Here is a 21,366-nt window from a genome sequence, read left to right on the forward strand (position 1 = left end):
AACATAATTTGACCCCAAAAAAAATTGAAAACATAATACTAAATTTGTATATGTATATCATATTGTCACATAAATATTACTTGAAACATAAAAACAACATTTGTCTTTTAAGTATTACATACTCCAAAATAAGAGTCTAATGAAAAAACATTAGTACATTACTACAAAATACCAAATGTTCAAGGATATGCAAAATGAAAGGAGTTGTGTTTCAAGGTTGAGGAAACCTTGCACGGTTTTTGTGGTAAAACCCTTCAATTTTCATCAATCACCAAGGGAAATGATATTGGTTTATTTTGAACTCCCTTAAAAATACTATTCGTGATGTTTGTATGGTTTTAAAATTCAAACGACAATGTACCTATCCTCAAGCGTACAAGATGCAAGACGAGTGTTTGCATATTTTTTCACATTTTTCGCACTTGTAAATTAATTATTATATTATTTTAATGTGTTTGGTATTTTTAAATTACTTGATATTTTTCTTTTTAATGTGTTTTATAATTTTTTATTCTCACTCCCTGCCCACAATATACTAAAAATAAATAAAACTTAATTTTTTAAAATTTATATAGAATAATAATACAATAATACACATTTTAATATACAATATATGCATATACACTATGGCTGTTGTATTTTATAGCAAGTTTTGTTAAGTAGTTCAAAAAATTAAAATCATCAAAATAACTTTTTTCCTAACGTGTCGAAACGGGTTACCTGTGTGTTACTCTCATGTAAACCTGTAAAAAACCCGTTATTAACAGGTTCTTATTGTGTGACTCGATAAAGACCTGATTAGTTATTGTGTCGATCTAAAACCCGTTATCTTCGTGTCGGTTGCGTGTTATGTTAATGGGTCGCGTAAGAAATTGTCAAGTCTAATAAAACTGGCAAGACCGACCAGTTGGTAATATTTTAATTTTCATGTTTTAATTATATTCAATAAACACAGTCTCTCTCGGGCCAACCAAATTTAACTAAATCCAAGGCCCAAAGGGCTGTAACCTAACTAAACCTTGGCTCCTTTTGGTTGTGCCTTCTCTCTTTTTCTTTCTCCTCCGCCATCTCTTATGTCTCCTTCGTGGATCACAAATCTTATAGGTTTATGTTTATATCTTGTAGGCTTCCAGTAATTTGGCTCAAATTTGTATGAATTTATCGGTGGAAACATATTGTTGAATGTTGGAGTAGGACTCAAGAAAAATAATATATATATATATATATATATATATATATATATATATATAAAATTCAGTTTAGAATTGATAAGCGGTCAAACTGATTCAGAGTCGCCCTGCTCGTTTTTGTTAATAAGTTTAAGTAACACCAAACCAATCAAACTGATATTTTATGGTTTCAATTTCGATTTGAGGACTAAACTAGAACAAATTGGAACGTCCCCACCTCTAGTTTTTAGAATTCAAAATTCAAATTGAAGCAAATTATGCATTAATTAATTGTTTAGAATTCTCTTTCTTTATAGACCTAAAGGGCAGTTTTGACATAGTAAAAGAAAAATTTGAGAAGTCTAGGGCTTAGACTAGTTTACGTCACTTAGTATTACGGCCTAGTAGTATCTAGACTAGTTTACGTCACTTAGTATTACGGCCTAGTAGTATCATTCTTTATTTGTAAATGAGAGGTCTTAGGTTCGATTTTAGCTAAAAGTGAATTTGAACCACATTATTGCTAGCCTGTTGTGAGGCTTAACCTATTCCCCCACTCCCTTAGTATAAATAATATCGTTTTGTTCAAAAAATAAATAAAATAGTTTATTGTTTTGCCACTTCGGGTGATATTCTTCTTTATCGGTAGGTGAGAGGTTTTATGTTCGAATCTTGTGACTGACAAATTCAATACCAAGTCTGGAAATCTCTCTTTGCTCCAATTTTCCGAAGAAATAAGCTGGTTGGCATCGTTGATGGCTCTGAAGTTTGTCCGCTGCCTTATGTTCTTGATGAATCTGGTCACAATATTCTGAATCGTGCTTTCGAGATTTGGTATGAAAAAGATCAGAATATATTGATCTGGTTGAATTCAACTCTTTCTGAGGATATTATTCCATTTACTGTTGGTGTCACCTCGGCTTGCGATCTATGGTTGAACCTTGAGCATCGGTTTGGTGGCGTCTCTACCGCTCATATTCATCAACTACGCTCGTCTTCACTCTGTGCACAAGGCGATCTCTCTATCTCTGATTATTTGCAGAAAATTAAAAGTCTTGCTGATTCGTTAATGGCTGCTGGAGCTCCTGTATCTAATCATGATTTGATTGTTGTTACTCTCAATGGATTGCCTGATGAGTATGAGTCTTTCATTGACTCTATCATGCTCCGACTCTTAACCACAACATTGGATGAACTTCATGGATTGTTGCTTAACAAGGAGGTTTTTATGAATCGCAAGAAAAAAGGTGTGCACTCTTCTGCTTCTGAGCCTTTTCAGGCCTTTACTGTGCAGTCTCAACCTCCCCTTCTACCTACACCACCACAGTTCTATAATTTTCCTCAATCTTATGTGGCTTATCAATCATTCTCCAATTCTCCACAAAAGTTTTTTAACAACAATCGTGGTCGTGGTTCATTTCAATGCTATAACCGTTGTAATTTTCATAAGAATTTGAACAATTCTCGTGGTCACTTTTACACTTATGGGGGAACTCATGGAAATTACAGGAACAATTTTGGTAATTGAAATCATTTTGGTGGTGGTCGCAATAATTTTGGTGGAAGAACTCCTTGTCAAATCTGCAACTCTTTTAATCATGAAGCTCTTGACTGCTATGAGAGAATGAACCCCGCCTTTGCTGGAAAAATTCCTCCTGCAAAGTTAGCTGCTATGTGTGCTCACACCAGCTCTAAACAATCTCCAACTACTTGGTTGATGAACTCGGGTGCCACATCCCATATTACTAATGACATCTCTGCTATTCAGTCTCCCCATCCATACTCTGGCGATGACAATGTGTATATTGGTGATGGACAAGGTATCGCTATCCATCACACTGGTAATTCTACAATTTCAACATCACATGCTAATTTCAGATTGAGTAACATTCTTCATGTTCCACTAATGAAATTCAATTTGCTCTCTGCCTATCAATTCCCGAAAGATAACTATTGTTCCTTGACCCTTGATTCTGATGGTTCTAAAATCAAGGATCGTTCTTCGGGGATGACGCTTTTTCGAGGGCCAGTTGAAGAAGGTTTTTATACCTTTCAAGGTCTTCCTCATGTTCCTGCTACAGGGATACTCATGTTCCTGCTACTCATTCTGCGTTCATCAGTATTAAAGCATCGTTGCAAACATGGCATAAAAGGCTTGGTCATCCTTCCTCTGCTATGTTTAGGAGAATATTAAATAAGCAATGTCTTGATCATAGTGGTAAAAAAATTGTATCTTTCTTTTGCACAGATTGTGCCATAGGCAAGAATCACAAGTTGTCTTTTTCTTCTAGCACTAGTTCTGTCTCTACTAGTCAAGAATCGTTACATTGTGATGTTTGGGGTCCATCTCCAATCACTTTTGTCAGTGGTTACAAGTTTTACTTGTTAATTATGGATGAGTTTACAAAATATACCTGGTTGTTCCCCATGGAAACTAAGTCTGAGGTTTTCTCTATCTTTTTCTATTTCAAAGCCTATGTAGAAAATATGACTGGCAATAAAATAAAAGTCTTGAGATCAGATGCATGGGGTGAATTTACCAGCTCTTTGTTCAATTCTTTTTTATCACGCACTGGTATTTCTCATCAGTATAACTGCCCTCATACTCTAGAACAGAACGGATGTGTAGAATGAAAGCACAGACATCTCACAGAGACTGCAAAGACTATTTTGGCTTCTTCTCGGGTTCCACACAGGTTTTGGGTTGAAGCATTTTCAACGGCTCTTTATCTTATCAACAGACTGCCAATTTCTCAACTGGACAAATCTCCCTGGGAACTTCTCTTTCATAAATCTCCAGACTATTCAAGATTAAAGGTGTTTAGCTGCAGTTGCTATCCTTGGCTCAAACCATATGTTTCATCAAAACTGGAAGGCAAAAGCACTCACTGTGTTTTTCTTAGTTATAGTCTTCAGCATAAAGGATATCGCTGTTTAGATATTCAATCTCAACGACTTTATATGTCAAGACATGTTTTGTTTAATGAAGGGCACTTCCCTTTTCATGATGCACATAATCTTTCCTCTTCATCAATGCCACAGCACACCGAGCCTTCCTCTTTTCCAGCCGTTACCCTTCCATTTCCCATCTCTCAGCATGATCCAGCACCTTCTGCAGTACCTTCCCCACCATCAGTCATGTCTTTATCACCTGTTTTATCTCCGCAATCATCATCTCAACCTTCTTCTCTTTATCCCTATTTACCTTTGCCATCTACTATCCCTGCAAACTCTCATCCTATGACTACACGGTCCAAAACAGGTCTTTTTAAACCAAAAGCTTTCTCTGCCACCAAACATCCTATTGATATAGATAACTTTGTGCCTACTACTTATTTGTAACCATCAAAACATGCTCACTGGAATCAAGCTATGTTAGAAGAATTTCAAGCACTACAAAACACAGGCATTTGGACTCTTGTACCATCTTCTCTTCATCAAAACCTTGTTGGCTGCAAATGGGTATTTCGTATTAAGCAAAAACCCGATGGCACAATTGACAGATACAAGGCTCGTCTTGTGGCAAAAGGGTTTCACCAACAAGAGGGTATTAACTTTACATAAACCTTTAGTCCTATTGCCAAACCAGTGACTATTTGCATCTTGTTAACTCTTACTGTTCAGAATGATTGGTTTCTAAATCAGCTGGATATTAGCAATGCGTTCCTTCATGGATCACTGAAAGATGAGGTGTTTATGCAACAACCTCCTGGTTTTGTTGATGCTTCTCAACCTTCCTTTGTCTGCAAGCTCAATCGGTCCATTTATGGCTTGAAACAAGCTCTTCGGGCTTGGTATGATAAACTTGGTCATGCTCTACTCTCTCTTGGTTTTGCTAATTCCAAATCCGATTGTTCCCTGTTTGTGCATACCTCTCCTCATCTTGTGATTGTATTGGTATATGTGGATGACATCATAGTCACCGGTCCCAGTGCATCTTCTTGTCAAGCATTCATTCACAAGCTCAGTTCCTTGTTCCCTGTTAAAGATCTCAGGCCTCTGCATTATTTTCTTGGACTAGAAGTTCATCGTTCATCTGAAGGCATTTTCTTGTCACAAGGAAAATATGCCCTGGATCTTCTTCTTAAGACGAAGGGTGTAAACCGTGTGCTACTCCATTTGGCACTGCCAAATTAGATCATCTCGGAAATCTGTTGTCTGATCCAAAGGAGTACAGGTCCATAGTTGGTGCTCTTCAATACCTAACATGGACACGGCCAAATCTTTCTTTTGTTGTAAACCAAGTGTGTCAATTTCTTCATTGTCCTCGAAATACTCACTTCCAAGCAATCAAACGCATTCTACGGTTTCTCAAAGGTTCTGTTGATCAAGGACTTTGGTTTAAAAAGGGTTCTGTGCAGCTTACAGCCTTCTCGGATGCTGGTTAGGTAGGATGCGTTTTTGATAGAAGATCAACATCTGGTTACTGTGTTTAATTGGGCTCAAATCTTATTAGTTGGAGTGCTAAAAAGCAGCCAACCGTTGCACGATCTTCAACTGAGGCTGAATATCGATCTCTTGCTCTTACTGCTGTAGAAATCACATGGATTTGTAAGATTTTCAAGGATATCACCTTTCCTCTTTCTCATACTCCTACTTTGTGGTGTGACAATGCTTCTGCCATCTCTTTGGCTTCAAATCTTGTGTTTCATGCTCGTACGAAACACATTGAGATTGATTACCACTATATCAGGGAGCTTGTTCTTGTTGATTTAATCAAAGTTTCGTACTCTGAGTTGTATTCCTTTCTCGTTAAGAAAGAAATATAAAAGAAATTCTTTCTTTACAATGTGGTGGTGGATGGCTAAATATTTGACTGGAAAAATTAAATGTCTGCCGAAGCCGACTTAAAGAGTGGAGCAAAAGGAAGTTCAGACAAAGGAGCATTGAGATTGAAAAATAATTAACGGGGCTTGATACTCTTCAAGGCAACTAGAAGGATAATCTTGATCAAATTCAAAATGTGTCCATCTAAATTGATCGTTTATAGGAGCAGGAGGAGAATTATTGGCAACAGAGATCTCGGGTTAAATGGTTATAGGAGGGCGATGCCAATACCTCTTTCTTTCATCAGTCCGCAATTCAACGGCGATGGCGCAACAAAATCCTCAAACTCAAGGATGATCATGGTTTTTGGGTGGATAACCCAAAGAATATACGACGCATCGTGGAAAATCATTACAAAGCTTTGTTTAATTCTGAAGCTCCAGAAATTGGGAGAATGTATTGGCAACTGTTTAGTAGGAAATGAACTCTAGTCTACTATGCCAAATTAGTGATCAAGAGGTGGAGGATGCAGTTTTCCAAATGGGCAAACTTAAAGCACCGGGACCGGATGGCTTTCAAGGAAATTTCTTTCAAATCTATTGGGATATTATTTCTAATGAGGTGAAAGGCTTAGCAAAGGAATTTTTTTTTTCATCGGTGATGTCAGCCCAAAGCGGATTAACTCAACAAATATTATCCTCATCCCTAAGGTTCCAAGTCCGGAAAGTGTTTCTCAATTTCGGCCTGTTAGGTTGTGTAATTTCTCTTGCAAGGTATTGTCGAAGATTTTAACCAATCGTCTCAAGCCATTACTGCCTGAACTAATTTCCCCAACGCAAAATGCCTTTGTTGATGGACAACATATATAAGATAATACTATCATGGCTCACGAAATTTTTCATTTTCTCATACTTCGAAAGGCCAAGCAGAAGTTCGAAATGGCAATTAAACTTGATATGCATAAAGCCTATGATCATGTTGAATGGGATTTCTTGGAGCAGGTGTTGATCAAAATGGGATTCGATAAAAAAATGGATCATGTTAGTCATGTAGTGGGTTACAACAGTGGATTTTTCAGTCATCATCAATGGTCAACAAGGAAAACGGTTTTCACCATCACGTGGCCTTCCTCAAGGTGACCCTCTTTCACCTTATCTCTTTCTTATTGTTACTGAGGTTCTTTCGGGACTTATTCGGGATGCATCTGAACAAGGCTACATCAAGGGCATTAATATTAGTCTTACTAGCGTCATTATTTCACACTGTGGGGAAGATCAAAACAAAATGCTTTTTCTTATATTAAAGAGAGGTTACTGAAGAAAGTTCAAGGATGGAAACATGGGCGCTCGTCTCAAGCAGGAAGAGAGGTTCTTATAAAGGCTGTGGCACACGCGATTCATGTGTACCCTATGAATGTTTTCAAATTTCCCGTCTCGGTTTGTCGTGAATTTGATGCTCTGCTCTCGGGCTTCTGGTGGGGTCAGAAAGCAAATGAAAGGCAAATACATTGGGTTGGTTGGCATTCGTTGGGTAAGCCAAAGAGTGAAGGTGGACCTGGTTTTCGGAATTTGACGAAATTCAATTTAGCACTCCTTGCAAAACAGTGTTGGCGGATCTTACAAGAACCAGACGCTGTCTAGGTTAAGTTATTGAAAAGTAGGTATTTTCCGAATTCTTCTTTCTTGGAGGCTAAGAGAGGTAGTAGGGCCTCATGGGTATGGGCGAGTATTTTAGGACGGGAAATTCTTCTGAAGGGGACACATTGGCAACTTATGAATGACTCTGAAGTACGCATTTGGGTAGATCGATGGCTACCCTCCATTCCTAAAGGACATCCTGTTCCTCGTTCTGCTGGCAATGTTGATGAAGATCAACGAGTAAGTTCTTTAATATGCAGTCATAATGGAAATTGGAACCCATTGCAAATTTTATATCACAGCGAGACCATTTTTTGATCCTGAATTTACCTCTTGGGGTTTCAATTTGCTCTACTCGTCTTATTTGGCCCAAGGAAAAGAAAGGGGTGTTCCCTGTACAGTCGGGTGTTATTGGCTCCATGCACTGAATAATCCTAATGGCCATTTGGGCCCATCTACTTCTATGCAAAATAGCAACCTTGTCTGGAGGAGCGTATGGAAATTAAATGTTCCTGCTAAGATCTCTTGTTTCCTATGGAAAGCTTTACACCGGGCTCTTGCTACCATGGCAGAGCTTTTTAAAAGACGTTCGGCTCCTACTTCTGCTTCTCCTTTATGTTTGCAACAGGATGAGACTATTGAGCACTTGCTACTCTTATGCCCGTGGGTAGAAGCAATATGGTTCGGAGGCCAACTCAACTATCGGGTAAATCATTCGAACATCACTTCTTTTGGCGCTTGGCTACAGACAATGATAGAATTGCGTGTGGGAAATGTGGGGGATAGGAATCAAATTTTCATTTTCATTGCTTTTACTTGTTGGAACATATGGAAAGCAAGGTGTAATGCTGTTTTCAATCATAGTCCAGTCTCCCCTATGCAGGTATTTTTTTTTCTAAGGAAAACTAATGAAAAGAGCTTGAAAACTTTGAGTTTTAACAATAAGGACAAAATAAAGGGTAAAATAAATAGTATTAGGTTTGACTTTTTAATGTAAAAATATGATTTTTTTGTTAAAATAAACAGTACCGCGAACTTTTCGTTAAAACTCTATTTTTTTCTATACAAAATAAAATTAGCGTTTTTTGAGCAGCCATGGAACGGAAGCAACATACTGATCAGGCACATCACGAAATCCCAAGGAGTATTGCATGTGGGTCCCCTCCAACTTCTGATATGTATAAAGTTAACGTAGATGCAAGTTGGCGACACGGGCCACATGGCGGCTATGTCGGGGTGATTATCAAAGACTATGCTTGTTGATTTGTTGCTGCAAAAAAAATTAAAAAATTAAAAATTAAAAAAAAACTCAAGATCTTAGCTTCTAGGGTTGAGGTAGCTGAAGCATCAGCAGTAATGGAAGGATGTTGCCTTGCATCACAGATTGGTCTTACGAGGATTGTAATAGAGTCTGATTCAAAGGAAACAATCCTATGTCTCAACAACTTTCCTATCTCTGGTAGATGGGAAGCATACGCTATCCTTCAAAAAGTTCTTCAACTACGGCAAGCTTTCCAGTTATGTCGCTAGTCATGGATCCCCAGATCACCAAATAGGGCTGCTGATTGGCTAGCGTCCTTTAAAAATATGAGGATGTGCGTTTCTACAAGGGTTGATCGGCACCCATCGTCATTGGTCCATATTTTGAACAAGGGTGGTCTCCCTTGTCCACCTTGAATGTATTGTAGAGGGGTGCTGGAAAGAGACATTACTCTTTGCTTAGTAGTGTTACGTCCTTCCTAGCTTTCCAGCACTCTTTTTCTTTTTCGAAGTTTGAGTTTTCTCTGTTAGTCCCTTGTTTGGGCTTTCTTATGTATTTTGATGCCTTTAGCCCTAGAATGTAACGTCTAGTTTACCAAAAATAATAATAATAATTAACCCTTACTTTTGTTAAAAATTTGTAATTAAATCCAATTTGGAATTGAGCAGCTGGATTTAATGACATGGCAAACGTCACATAATTTAGTACTCGAATTTAAATGCACAAATTTTATATTCTTAACATTATTAATCTAAAATTATAAATTAAGAAGTCACCGCGAGTCAATTATGCAAATGAACATACGGAGGTTAGCCTCTTTTGTCTAATAATTTATATCAACTGATTGAGCACCTACTTCATATGGGAAGAAGAGGCCACAAAGGCAAAACAGGGAACAACAACTACTTCATATGGGAATAAGAGGTTAGTTTAATTGTAATTATTTTTTTATTTGGTTAGATTCGAAGTGGGTTGGCTTGCATCTAATTTGGTCGTTTGCTTACACAGGTTGAAGTCACTGGTTTTATTAATGTTGGTGATCGAAATCAATCCAAGTTAATGTGAAAACGATATCATTATTTTGTTATGGTGAGAACTGATTTAAATTAAGAAATTGAATTACTTTTTTATACCTCTTTTGTGATCATTTACTCAGAATTTGTTAATTGTTTTAATATATATGAGGTAGGATTTCTACGTTCATTTCCCATCTTTAGAGATTGCTGAATTTCTACATTCATTCCTTATCTTTAGAGATTGTTGGATTTCATATTATCAAATAGTTTATGGATTTTCATATTAAGTGCGTCAATACGTTGTTACAGTAATTCAATTAGATGTGATAAAGTTGATGTGTTTATACTTTTAAACACAATCTTTCACACAATTTCTAATCCCACATCAATGCACGGGCAAAATTTTCTAATATATACTAAAACCCGGACCAGGATCCTCTCCTAATCTAAGGATGAGGATCCTCATGACCAAGAGATGTGGGCCGTTGGATTTTTATCCAACGGTTACAAACAAAGGGATTCCTTTAAAGTTATAATAATTATAACTATTGGATTTTTATCCAACGGTCCACATTTCTTGGTCGTGAGGATCCTTATCTTTAGATTAGGAGAGGATCCTGATCCCTAAAACCCAAACACAATGTCATGTTCATTAACAGTGAAGTGGCGAAATTGCCCTTCAAAATTTTTGTTCCGTTCCTTTTCTTTCCTGCTTTCTGCAGTGATTCCTTTTAAACTACTTTTGGTCGATTTTTTTTCCCATTTCTTTTGGTTCTCTTCTTTCATAGCCCTCTGCTCTCTCTTCTCTCTTCGCCTCTGTTGGTCTCAAAGTGGATAGTTTTGTGGTGAGTTCTTCTAATCTTGCATCTACAACTTTTTTATGCAACTGTATGGATTGTGTTATGTTCAATTTTAGTTGTTAGAAGCTTTTAATTTTTTTTGGGTTCAATTTTAAATGGGTTGTTGCTGTGGGAGTTTTCGTTTGATGACAGAGATGGGGTTTTTTGGGGAGAAACTTTTAATCCGTGAGTTTTTTAGTTAGGTTGTGTTGTGGGCCCTGACAAATTTCTAGCATGTTTATGCATGCAGTTTTTGTTTCAGTCCTCATAGATTTTTTTCGGCCGCGGGAGGGATTGTTTTTGGTGAGTTTTGGGGGTTTCTGAACACAAATTTTTGTATTTTTTTTGGTGTGATTTTTTATTTGTAAATGGATTTTCTGTTGAAATTGTTTCTCTTCTAATTTTTGATTTTTTTTTTTTTGGTGCCGTTGGGTTTTGCATATGGGTGTATAATCAGGTTTTCTTTTGAATTTCAGGGGATTCAGGTTTTTATTTTTCTGGAACTTTTGTCTGCAGCTTTGGATGACATTTGTGCTTAAGGTGAGAAACTTTGGTTGCTCGCCTTTGGGTTTTGTTGTAGAATTAAGGTTTTTTTTTTTTTTTTTTCAGAGTTACATTCATGGTAATTCATTTGTTCTTCTTTTTTCCTGCATCTGAAAAATGCCACCTGATGTGAGTTTATAATTAAATATGAATATCAAAATGGGTTTTCTGTGCAAATTTTCTTTTTTTCTAATTTTTCGGTTTTTGTTTTTAGGCTTTAGTGCCGTTGTTTTCCGAAACCCTCTATACTCAAAGGTAAGCAATTTAAATTTTTGGTGGATTTAGATTTTTGTTTTAAGTTTTATTAAATTGGAGTTAAATTCGGTTGCACCTTGGAGTTGGTTTTTGTTTAAGCTTATACTGAAGTTGAATTTGGTTGTGACTTGGGGTTGATTTTGTTTAGTTTTATTTATGCTTTTAACTTAAGGAGTAATGCGGGGTTGATTGAAACAAGCATATGCTACATGGCATATGCCTGACATGATTAGGACTTTAATGTCACAATACCAAGAAAGACATCTCTATGTTCCTACTGAGTCAAGTAAGGCATCGTCAATGATATCCGTTGTTAGTATCTTGGGCAATCGGCACTCTTCTCATTATAAATAATAAATAAATATTCCAAATGCTAAAAATGTAGTCCGCTTATGCTTCAGTTATAGGTATTAATCTTATGCATATGTTATAAGCTCAAGATCTTTTCATTTGATGAAATCATATGTATACACCTTTCGACTTGCTCTTTTAATTTATCATTCTACCAATTTTTATCTTATTTCTTTTAACATCTCTTTCTTTCTTTTTTTTTTTTTCATTCAAATATGCATTACTGATGCTTGGTTATGCAACTAGCTCTTTGCTTCTGTTGTCTACTATCACTTTCTACTATTGTAATAGAACTTTTTACTGTTTTATACACTTTTAAAACGTGCGAGCTCTACTATGAGTACGCCCAACTCTAATTTACTGTTCATTAACAGTAAACTGCCAAAAACGCCCCTAAAGTTAGTCTTCAGTCAATGCTTTTTATACAGTGATTTACCGAATGTACCTTTTCTATCCAGCGATCCACCATCCGCGAAGCCTTTCTTTTATCCTGTTCATGGTTTTTTAACCCCACGCACATGGTTCGTGGTACAGGAAAAGATGAAAAAACAACAATAAAAAATCGGTTGTAGGACGAAAAAATGATTAAAAATATCAAAAGTTAAACCCGGCCACAGGATTGTGTGGCACAAAAACGATAAAAAATGATAAAGAACGTGTACACGTGTTGGTCATCGTGGGAAGGGAAAAGGCTGGGTTTTCCATTTGTTTCCAGAACGAGGCCTTCCCATTTGTTTACTGAAGAATCTCTCGTGTTCTCAGTCTCAGAACCGCGAACCACAAACCACGATATCCTTCTCCGTTCGACATCTCCTTCCTCCTCCTTCGTTGTACAACATCTCACCCTCCAGGCTCCTCCCTTCTTCTTCCTCCTCCTCCATTGGGCAACATCTCCTCCGCTCCTTCTCATGGGTATTTTTTTCATCTATGTTTTTCCTCAGATCCCTCTTGCTTCTAACTTTTAATGAGTTTGATTTAAAAGTGGGTACTTTTTGGTTATTTGGTGAATTAGGTTTTTGTAGTTTTAAGAGAATTTTTAACAGTGGCGACATCTGAAGGAGCTGGTGCAGTGCTACACCACAAACTGGGTAAAGGTCACAATAAGTATTAGTCACTACAAGAGTGGTGCACTGCCCTCATTCTGGAACCAGGTTTAAGAAGGACCTGACACTGACATTGAAATCGGTATATAACCCTCTTCTTTTCATCTTTTAGTCTTTCGCTTACTCGAGCATATGCTGTCATTTAAAGTTAGTGGTCCGGTTAATGTACTAGTATCAGTAATTCCTCTCTTTTTAATGGAGTGATTCCCTTTCTTGCGTATGTAAAATCTTGATGTCTGCATATGCAAACACCATATGACTTTTAACACAAGTCTTGCTTCTATCATTCGATGTTGCAGTGGGACTTTGAGTATTATCTTCAACAACTTCACTGGAGGACGCACTTTTAGTAACGTGGTGGTTGAAGCAAAGCAGGCAGGTACTCAGGCGGATTGATTCATTAGCAAAAGATATAGGGGTAACTGTTTAATTAATAGAATTTTAATGGTGGATTGCATTTCTTGAGTTATAAATATGGTGAACCCATTATTTAATAGTGCTGCTCTAACAAGTTGTTCGTGATTTACAGTTTGCAAGTAAAGATTTGAGAGTGTTCAAATAGCTATGAGGGAACAAAAATGGCATTACATGCAACACTTCCTTGAGAGAATAAAAGATCAACGTTAACGGCATTCTCTCCAATGCTTGGAAGAGTGTACCAAAACAACGTCAAGCTTGGATTAAGCAATCTTTCTATTCTTTTCGTTTTGTTTTTTTTTTTTTTTTTTTTTTTTTGGTGTGTTTTGGTCAGGTTAGGCTCAGATTTAGACTCAGTAAGTTGGCCCACCCGCAAGTCATCATGGACCAAGCGTGGCCCGCGACATGAGACCATTATGACTATCATTTAAACTAGTACATAACTAAATACTAGTATATTTTTGGGGCTTTTAAATCTAGGTCCAAAAACAAAGGTAGTTTTTTAACTAAGTCCAGTTATCCAATTACATATATTTTATACCAATTTTGTCCTTTTAGATAAAAATATTTAAATTCTTTAATGTTTGTATCATTTATTCAGTTTTTAATTTTGAATATTTAAATACTGACTAAAATATTATCTAGTAACCACCTAATGATGTTTACCTACAAAACCGATATAATTTAGTAACTACCTATTGTATAGGAAGAAAATTACTTTATATCAACAAAACAGATGTAATCTACCTACAAAACAAAAATAAACTACCTATTGTATAGGAAGAAAAATGCTTTATACCTACAAAATAGATATAATCTACCAACAAAATAAAAATAAACTACCTATTGTATAGGAAGAAAAATGTTGAACCTCCATGGCAGAACATTAGAATAGAAATATGATATAATATACCTCAATTAAAGGAACAAATACTAAACAAAAAAAGGAACAAATACCAAATTTCAGGTTACCTTTATGATACGCACAAAAATATAATAGAGCAAATATAAATGCATGATACTGTATTATTGCTTGCAATTGATACTGTATTGCCGAACGAATATGTAAAAAAATTGTGAAAGCTATGTAAAAACTGAAATTGTCATGAAGGAATTTGGAGGGAGGAACACAAAATATCACCCATGAAAGATGAGAGAAGAAAGATGATGATTGATTCCATGATCTAACAAAGGGAATTGTTTAGAAGAAGGAAAAAAAAGGAGGGATGAAACGGACTGGGGGTTGAGATTTTATTGCTATAACTAATCCTACAATTAAGGGATTAGTTAAACCACAAATAATCATATAATTAAGAAATTTTGAATATTTACTACAATTTATAAGTCTAAGGGATAAATATGGTACAAATTATAAATAAGCTTACGTGGAATATCAATTATTGGACCTATTTCAATGCAGTGAACTAATTATAGTAATGGCTCACAAAATTGGATCTATATCAAATTATCCCTATATTTTTTTCATTATTGTTCAACTACCGACATACATTTTGGAGCTAATAAGAATAGGTATTTGTGATATTTAGCTTTAAGCTAGATTCGAGTAATTTTTTTTAAATATTTTAAAATAACTAAAGTGTGGTGAGTCGCTTGTTTAGTGGCACGGTCCAAGCATGGTTCAGGCTCGTTTCACACTTGTAGTTGTTAGACCGTTTTGACACTTTTAATTGTTAGTAGTGGTGAGCATAAAACATCGTAGAATTGAGAAACTGAACCGAACCTTGACAAAAATAAAAATAAACTTTTATCCAAGAACTGATTTGAACCGGTTCAGATCGATTTTGATTCCGATTCCCAAATTGAGAAAACTGGCAGGACAGAACCACGTGATAATAGTTTAATTTTCATGTTTTAAATATAGTCAATAAATACAGCCCATCTTATACTAATCTCACTCGGGCCAACCCAAATTTAAATAAATCCAAGGTCGAAAGGCTCGTAGCCTAACTAAACCCTGGCTCCTTTTGGTTGTGCCCTCTCTTTCTTTCTTCGCCCTCTCTTTCTCCTGCGCCATCTCTTATTTCTACTTCTTGGTTCACAAATCTTGTAGATGTATGTTTATATGTTGTAGGCTTCCAGTAGTTTGGCTCAAATTTGTATGAATTTTTCAGTGGAAACATACGGTTGAATGTTGAAGAAGGACTCGAGAAAAATAATATATATAATTCGGTAGATAAGCGGTCAAACCAATCCGGCAGCCATCATGATCATTTTTATTAATAAATTTAAGTAAAATCAAACCGATCAAACTAATTTTTTATGGTTTCGATTTCGATTTGAGGACTAATCAAGAAAAAAATTGGAACGTGCCCACCTCTAGTTGTTACAAAATCCAAATTGAAGCAAATGATGAGTTAGTTAATTGTTTTTTGTTTTGTTTTTTTTTTTTTGAACAAACGATATTAGCTACACTAATAAGGAATGAGTGAGCTTAGTTAATTGTTTTAAATTCTCTTTCTTTATTGACCTAAGGGGTAGTTTTGACACAGTCAAACAAACAATTAAAACGTCAAAGGACATTAATTGAGGAAAGTCTAAGGCTTAAACCAAAATAGTTTAACGCCACTTAGTATTACGCTTTAGTGGTATTCCTTTTCACTTGTAAATAAGAGGTTTTAGGTTCGATTCTCGTCAAAATTGAGTTTGAAACACATTATTGCTAGCTCATTGTGACGCTTAACCCATTTCCCTATCCCCTTAGTGTAGATAATATCGTTTGTTAAAAAAAAAAAAATAGTTTAACATTTTGCCACTCAATACTATAGTCTGGCGGTATTCATCTTTAGTTGTAACTGAGAGGTCTTATGTCCGAATTTCATAGATGGCGAATTCGATACCAAATTAGGCTGTCCATTATATGGTTTAGCCAAACTCCCCTCTTCCCTTAATATAAAATATATCATTGTACGGAAAAAAAAATAGTTTAATGGTTTGGGTCTTTATCTAAAGCTAAAGGTCTTGTAAAAGGAAAGGGATCCTCTCTGGATTACTTCCTCCTAATCCACCAAGTTTGGGGATCAGAACCATTGAAATTTGATCCAACGGCTGAAGTTATTATAACTTTTAAAGTGGGCCCCTATTTGTGGCTATTGGATCAAATTTCAATGACTCGGATCCTTGGACTTGGTGGATTAGGAGGAAGGGATCAATAGATGATCCGTTTCCCTTGTAAAAATAATAACAATAAAGAAAAATTAGCCTAAATTACCGAACCCTCCATCTCAAAACTGAGTCCCAATCTACTATTCTTATCAAACCTCTACCCACCATCTACCATCATTGTTCTTTTGACAACTGTCCTTTAAGTTAACAGAAGTTTAACTCTGTTAGAGTAGTTCTAGTGTTGCTAGGCCCCTAGGCTATAGGCAACTTAAATCCCTTAAATGGATAGTAAATGCCTGTAGTGAATAGTAACTGTCCAGGTGCATCTCCCTTCCTAAACTGAATAGCCCAAGTCACTGGTATTATAATATTATTACTATTTTTTATAAAATAATAAAGATTCATTTATTTTTAATTTTGGATAATAATGAAATATTGGTTGAAAGTATTTGAAGATAATGAAATGTAGTGTAAAATGAAAAAACATGGTTATTATGTATTCATAGAAAAAAATTATAATTTTTTATATATTTAATTAATTTTTAGTTTTTTTTTTTAATTGTGGTTGACATCAGCCTTATGTCACATAGGCCAGGTGCTCACCCGCACGTTTCAACTTCTCCCTTTCCCTCATTCACTATGTGAGTCACCCTATCCAACTAGCAGCAAGCCTCCCCTTGCCGCCCGCAAAACCTCGACCTCTCCTTCTCTTCATTTCTCTTACATTTTTACTTCTACACCAAATTCAAATGTAATCCGTGTTTAAAATATTGGTATCCGTGAAAATATCAACATACAAATTTGTGAAAATATCGACAAATATATCGAATAACAACATCCGTTGCTTTCGATAAAGATGATAGAAATTTAAAATGAAACTTAAGAATGTCAAACACTAGTTTGGACGAAATATAAAAATTTCTTTTATATTTAACGGACATGTTGGAACTGTCGAAAAAATCTATTGATTATAATCTAAACTTTAAGAGTTTCTCCGATATAAGGTGAAGTTTAGACTTTACTTTTCATATCTTTTTTTTTTTTTTTTTTTTTTTAAATTTCAAGTATTTTCACTGAAGTATGTGCGAGAGGAGGCTGATGACTGAAATTAAACAGGGAGTGCTCCGGTGAAATTAAATAGTAGTAGTCATTGTCAACGAAGAGATGTTCGGTACTGGCTGTCCCTCTCCTTGCCGGAAGTCAAGCCCAGGAGCGACGATCTGCCCCTTTACTCTCGTTGGAAAACCTGCAAGTCGTGAAGCCCCTTCCTAATCAGCCACAAAATCAGAAAGCACATTAGGCGGGACTAAGAGGGAGGGACTAGGCAGAGCTATTAAGGTCTGGGCAGGGTGGAGGCTACGCGCGTGAGGAAGAAGATGAGGACCCAACCATCATTTTAATTGCACGGTTTATTTAAGATGGTCCCACCATCTTTTTAATTGTTGCATGTTTATTTTAATTAGTCCCCATCTACTTTTTACTAGTTTTATATCTTTTTATTTTTTGAAAAATTGTCAAAAATGACTCATTTTTCTAATTTTAGAAATGAAATAAGGCAAACCGTCCATGCACAACAATATGACAGAACTAGGATTTTTCCTCAAACTGAAAATGACAGAATTACGCCCATTTTCTGATATCTCTCTCTCTCGAATTGTTGAGATGGGGGACAAGGCAGGCATTGAGCAAGGCAATAATGGAGCTTGAAGACATGTACCAAGGCATCCCAGATGAGTTAGTTGGGTGCGAGGTAGCTGGCAAGCATGCCGGTTATGTGCTTACTGTTGCAGATTGGAGAGTCTCCTTCCTTGACTCGGGAAAGGAATTAGGTGGCGATGGACTTTTCCTTTGCTTTTTTTTTTTCTTCCAAGTCAACCAAACAATGAACAGAATTAAAATTATTCAAATGGGTCAAAGTAAATGTGTGAATCCATAAGGGTTCTTATGTAGATTAACCCATATGGGTTTTTCTCCTCTCTCTCTCTCTCTCTCTCTCCCTCCCTCTCTCCCTCCCCGTCAATTTGCCCTTTTCTTCGTAAAAGTGTGAATCCACACGGGTTCTTCTTTGAAGACGTAATTTGTTCCTATAAATATTAACCATATGGGATGTTGATTCAGAGGGTGGTGGGGATGAGGAAGAGGAGGAGGAGGAGGATGGGAAGTGAAGCAGAAAGTCTGGTACATTACAAAGTTTGGTGAGGAAGGACAAGAGCCCAGTTTTGCCGTTGAACTCACTGTATATACACTACATGCATATGATGTGCTCATAGATTTGAGCCAATCCAAAAACCCAGAGCTCACAACTTTTTTTTCGAAAAAAAAATGACCTCATCACCTGAGTTTTTACATTTTAATGTGGGTACTTTCGTCATTTCGCTTTTGTGCACGGTGTGTATGACTTGTGCATATCCAGTTTGTCTTATTTTAGTCCCAAGATTAAGAAAATGAGTTATTTTTGACAATTTTCCTTATTTTTTTCTCTTAACCCCAATATCACTTTTTATTTCTTTTATGATCACACCATATATTTTGTACTTAAAACTCTCACTTTTTTTTAATTAACATATTATTTAATGTTTATATATAAAATATATTAATTTTTTTGTTTTTTACAATGTTTTAATTTAATTAATTAATAAAATAGATAATAAATGTCACATCCCGGCCCGGGGCAGATCACTTCCCGGGCCCACTCCACCACCCTAGCACGATATTGTCCGCTTTGGGCTTACCATTCCCTCACGTTTTTGTTTTTGGGAACTCACGAGCAACTTCCCAGTGGGTCACCCATCATGGGATTGCTCTAGCCTTTTTCTTGCTTAACTTTGGAGTTCCTACGGAACCCGAAGCCAGTGAGCTCCCAAAAGGCCTCGTGCTAGGTAGGGATGGGAATATACATTTAAGGATCACTCCCCTGGGCGATGTGGGATGTCACAATCCACCCCCCTTAGGGGCCCGACGTCCTCGTCGGCACACACGCGACCAGGGTTAGGCTCTGATACCAAATTGTCACATCCCGGCCCGGGGCAGATCACTTCCCGGGCCCACTCCACCACCCTAGCACGATATTGTCCGCTTTGGGCTTACCATTCCCTCACGGTTTTGTTTTTGGGAACTCACGAGTAACTTCCCAGTGGGTCACCCATCATGGGATTGCTCTAGCCTCTTTCTCGCTTAACTTTGGAGTTCCTACGGAACCCGAAGCCAGTGAGCTCCCAAAAGGCCTCCCGGGGAGGATCACTTCCGGGCCCGCTCCACCACCGTAGCACGATATTGTCCGCTTTGGGCTTACCATTCCCTCACGGTTTTGTTTTTGGGAGCTCACGAGCAACTTCCCAGTGGGTCACCCATCATGAGATTGCTCTAGCCCCCTTCTCGCTTAACTTCGGAGTTCGTACGGAACCCGAAGCCAGTGAGCTCCCAAAAGGCCTTGTGCTAAGTAGAGATGAGAATATACATTTAAGGATCACTCCCCTGGGCGATGTGGGATGTCACAATCCACCCCCCTTAGGGGCCCGACGTCCTCGTCGGCACACACGCGGCCAGGGTTAGGCTCTGATACCAAATGTCACATCCCGGCCCGGGGGGACCACTTCCCCGGCCCGCTCCACCACCATAGCACGATATTGTCCACTTTGGGCTTACCATTCCCTCACGATTTTGTTTTTGGGAACTCACGAGCAACTTCCCAGTGGGTCACCCATCATGGGATTGCTCTAGCCCCCTTCTCGCTTAACTTCGGAGTTCCAACGGAACTCGAAGCCAGTGAGCTCCCAAAAGGCCTCGTGCTAGGTAGGGATGGGAATATACATTTAAGGATCACTCCCCTGGGCGATGTGCGATGTCACAATAAATTTATTTACATCTGCCTAGTCCGCCTAGATCCTGCCTAAGCGCTAGGTCTCAATCCATCATCCAACTAGTGTCTAGCATCTTTTAGAACCTTACCCATGGTCCTCATCTTTGATTCTCTGCCTTTTGTGTGCCACTAATTGGCTGCAGTCCGCATCATTCGATCAACGAATAGCAACCTTGCAGCTACTTTCCTTTCCCTTCCAACAAGTCTCACACTAAAAACCTGACAGAACAAAATATAACCTCATATTAAGTGGTTCCACTTCTAAGTACACCGAACATTTTTATGACAAAATTTTACACTTGATGGGCTAGCAAATGGTTAAGTTAGAATAATATCATTGTTTGACCAATTAGTAGTGGCCCCTCCCCTTCTCTCTGAAATCTTGACAAAGCACGACTATTATGATTGGATTAATACTTATGTTACTTTTTATCTTAATCCTCATGCATGACTAGTTTGAGCAAGAGAAAGAACATTTTATCTCAGCTGTGAACTGTTACATGAAGAAATATGGTGTCACAGAAGAAGAAGCGATAATTGAACTTAAAAGACAAGTGCATAATGCATGGAAGGACATAAACGAAGCATGCCTCCACCCTACCGCTGTCCCCATGCCCCTGTTAATTCGTATTCTTAATTTTGCTCGGCTCATGGATGTTGTGTACAAATGTGAAGATGGCTACACTAATGCTAAGAGCGTGCTAAAAGATCTTATAGTTTCTACACTAGTGGAACCCGTGGCTTTATGAGCCTAAAATATCTAGGTGTTGTGATGTTTCTTTTAAAAGTAGTCTGTAGGGCCTAAGTTGCCTACAAAAAATAAGGAGTTACGATCCGTTAAGACCGTAAAAATGTAATTTGGGTTGTGCGTTTGCTTTACATATTATGATTTTATGATTAATAAAAGAACTTCTATGCAGTTGGAAATGAATCATATATTAATTATTCAGCTCAAATAGCACACTAAAACATGCATTTATATGGCTGTTGGTGCCAAAACTTGGACGGAGCTTGGTTACGCAGTTT

The 21,366-nt window shown here is 37.2% G+C and overlaps 2 long non-coding RNA genes across 4 annotated transcripts; both read left to right on the plus strand.

Annotated features, from left to right (window-relative positions):
* The first annotated feature begins 9,695 nt into the window (after window positions 1–9,695).
* LOC148692250 (uncharacterized) lies at window positions 9,696–10,037 on the plus strand. Its single transcript, XR_015954051.1, has 2 exons — window positions 9,696–9,758; window positions 9,843–10,037. It is a non-coding gene; the product is annotated as an uncharacterized LOC148692250 (long non-coding RNA).
* Window positions 10,038–10,453: 416 nt separating this feature from the next.
* Window positions 10,454–13,939, plus strand: LOC148692251 (uncharacterized). Of its 3 annotated transcripts, none has more exons than XR_015954028.1 (7): window positions 10,455–10,695; window positions 11,166–11,229; window positions 11,447–11,487; window positions 12,601–12,750; window positions 12,882–13,023; window positions 13,241–13,359; window positions 13,471–13,939. It is a non-coding gene; the product is annotated as an uncharacterized LOC148692251 (long non-coding RNA). The 3 variants fall into 3 exon arrangements; XR_015954027.1 differs by having other exon boundaries at window positions 10,458–10,695; window positions 12,851–13,023; XR_015954026.1 differs by having other exon boundaries at window positions 10,454–10,695; window positions 12,601–13,023.
* Window positions 13,940–21,366: the final 7,427 nt, after the last annotated feature.

The sequence above is a fragment of the Pyrus communis genome, chromosome 12 (assembly GCF_041283825.1).
Source record: "Pyrus communis isolate YQ-2024b chromosome 12, ASM4128382v1, whole genome shotgun sequence".
Lineage (NCBI taxonomy): Eukaryota > Viridiplantae > Streptophyta > Magnoliopsida > Rosales > Rosaceae > Pyrus > Pyrus communis.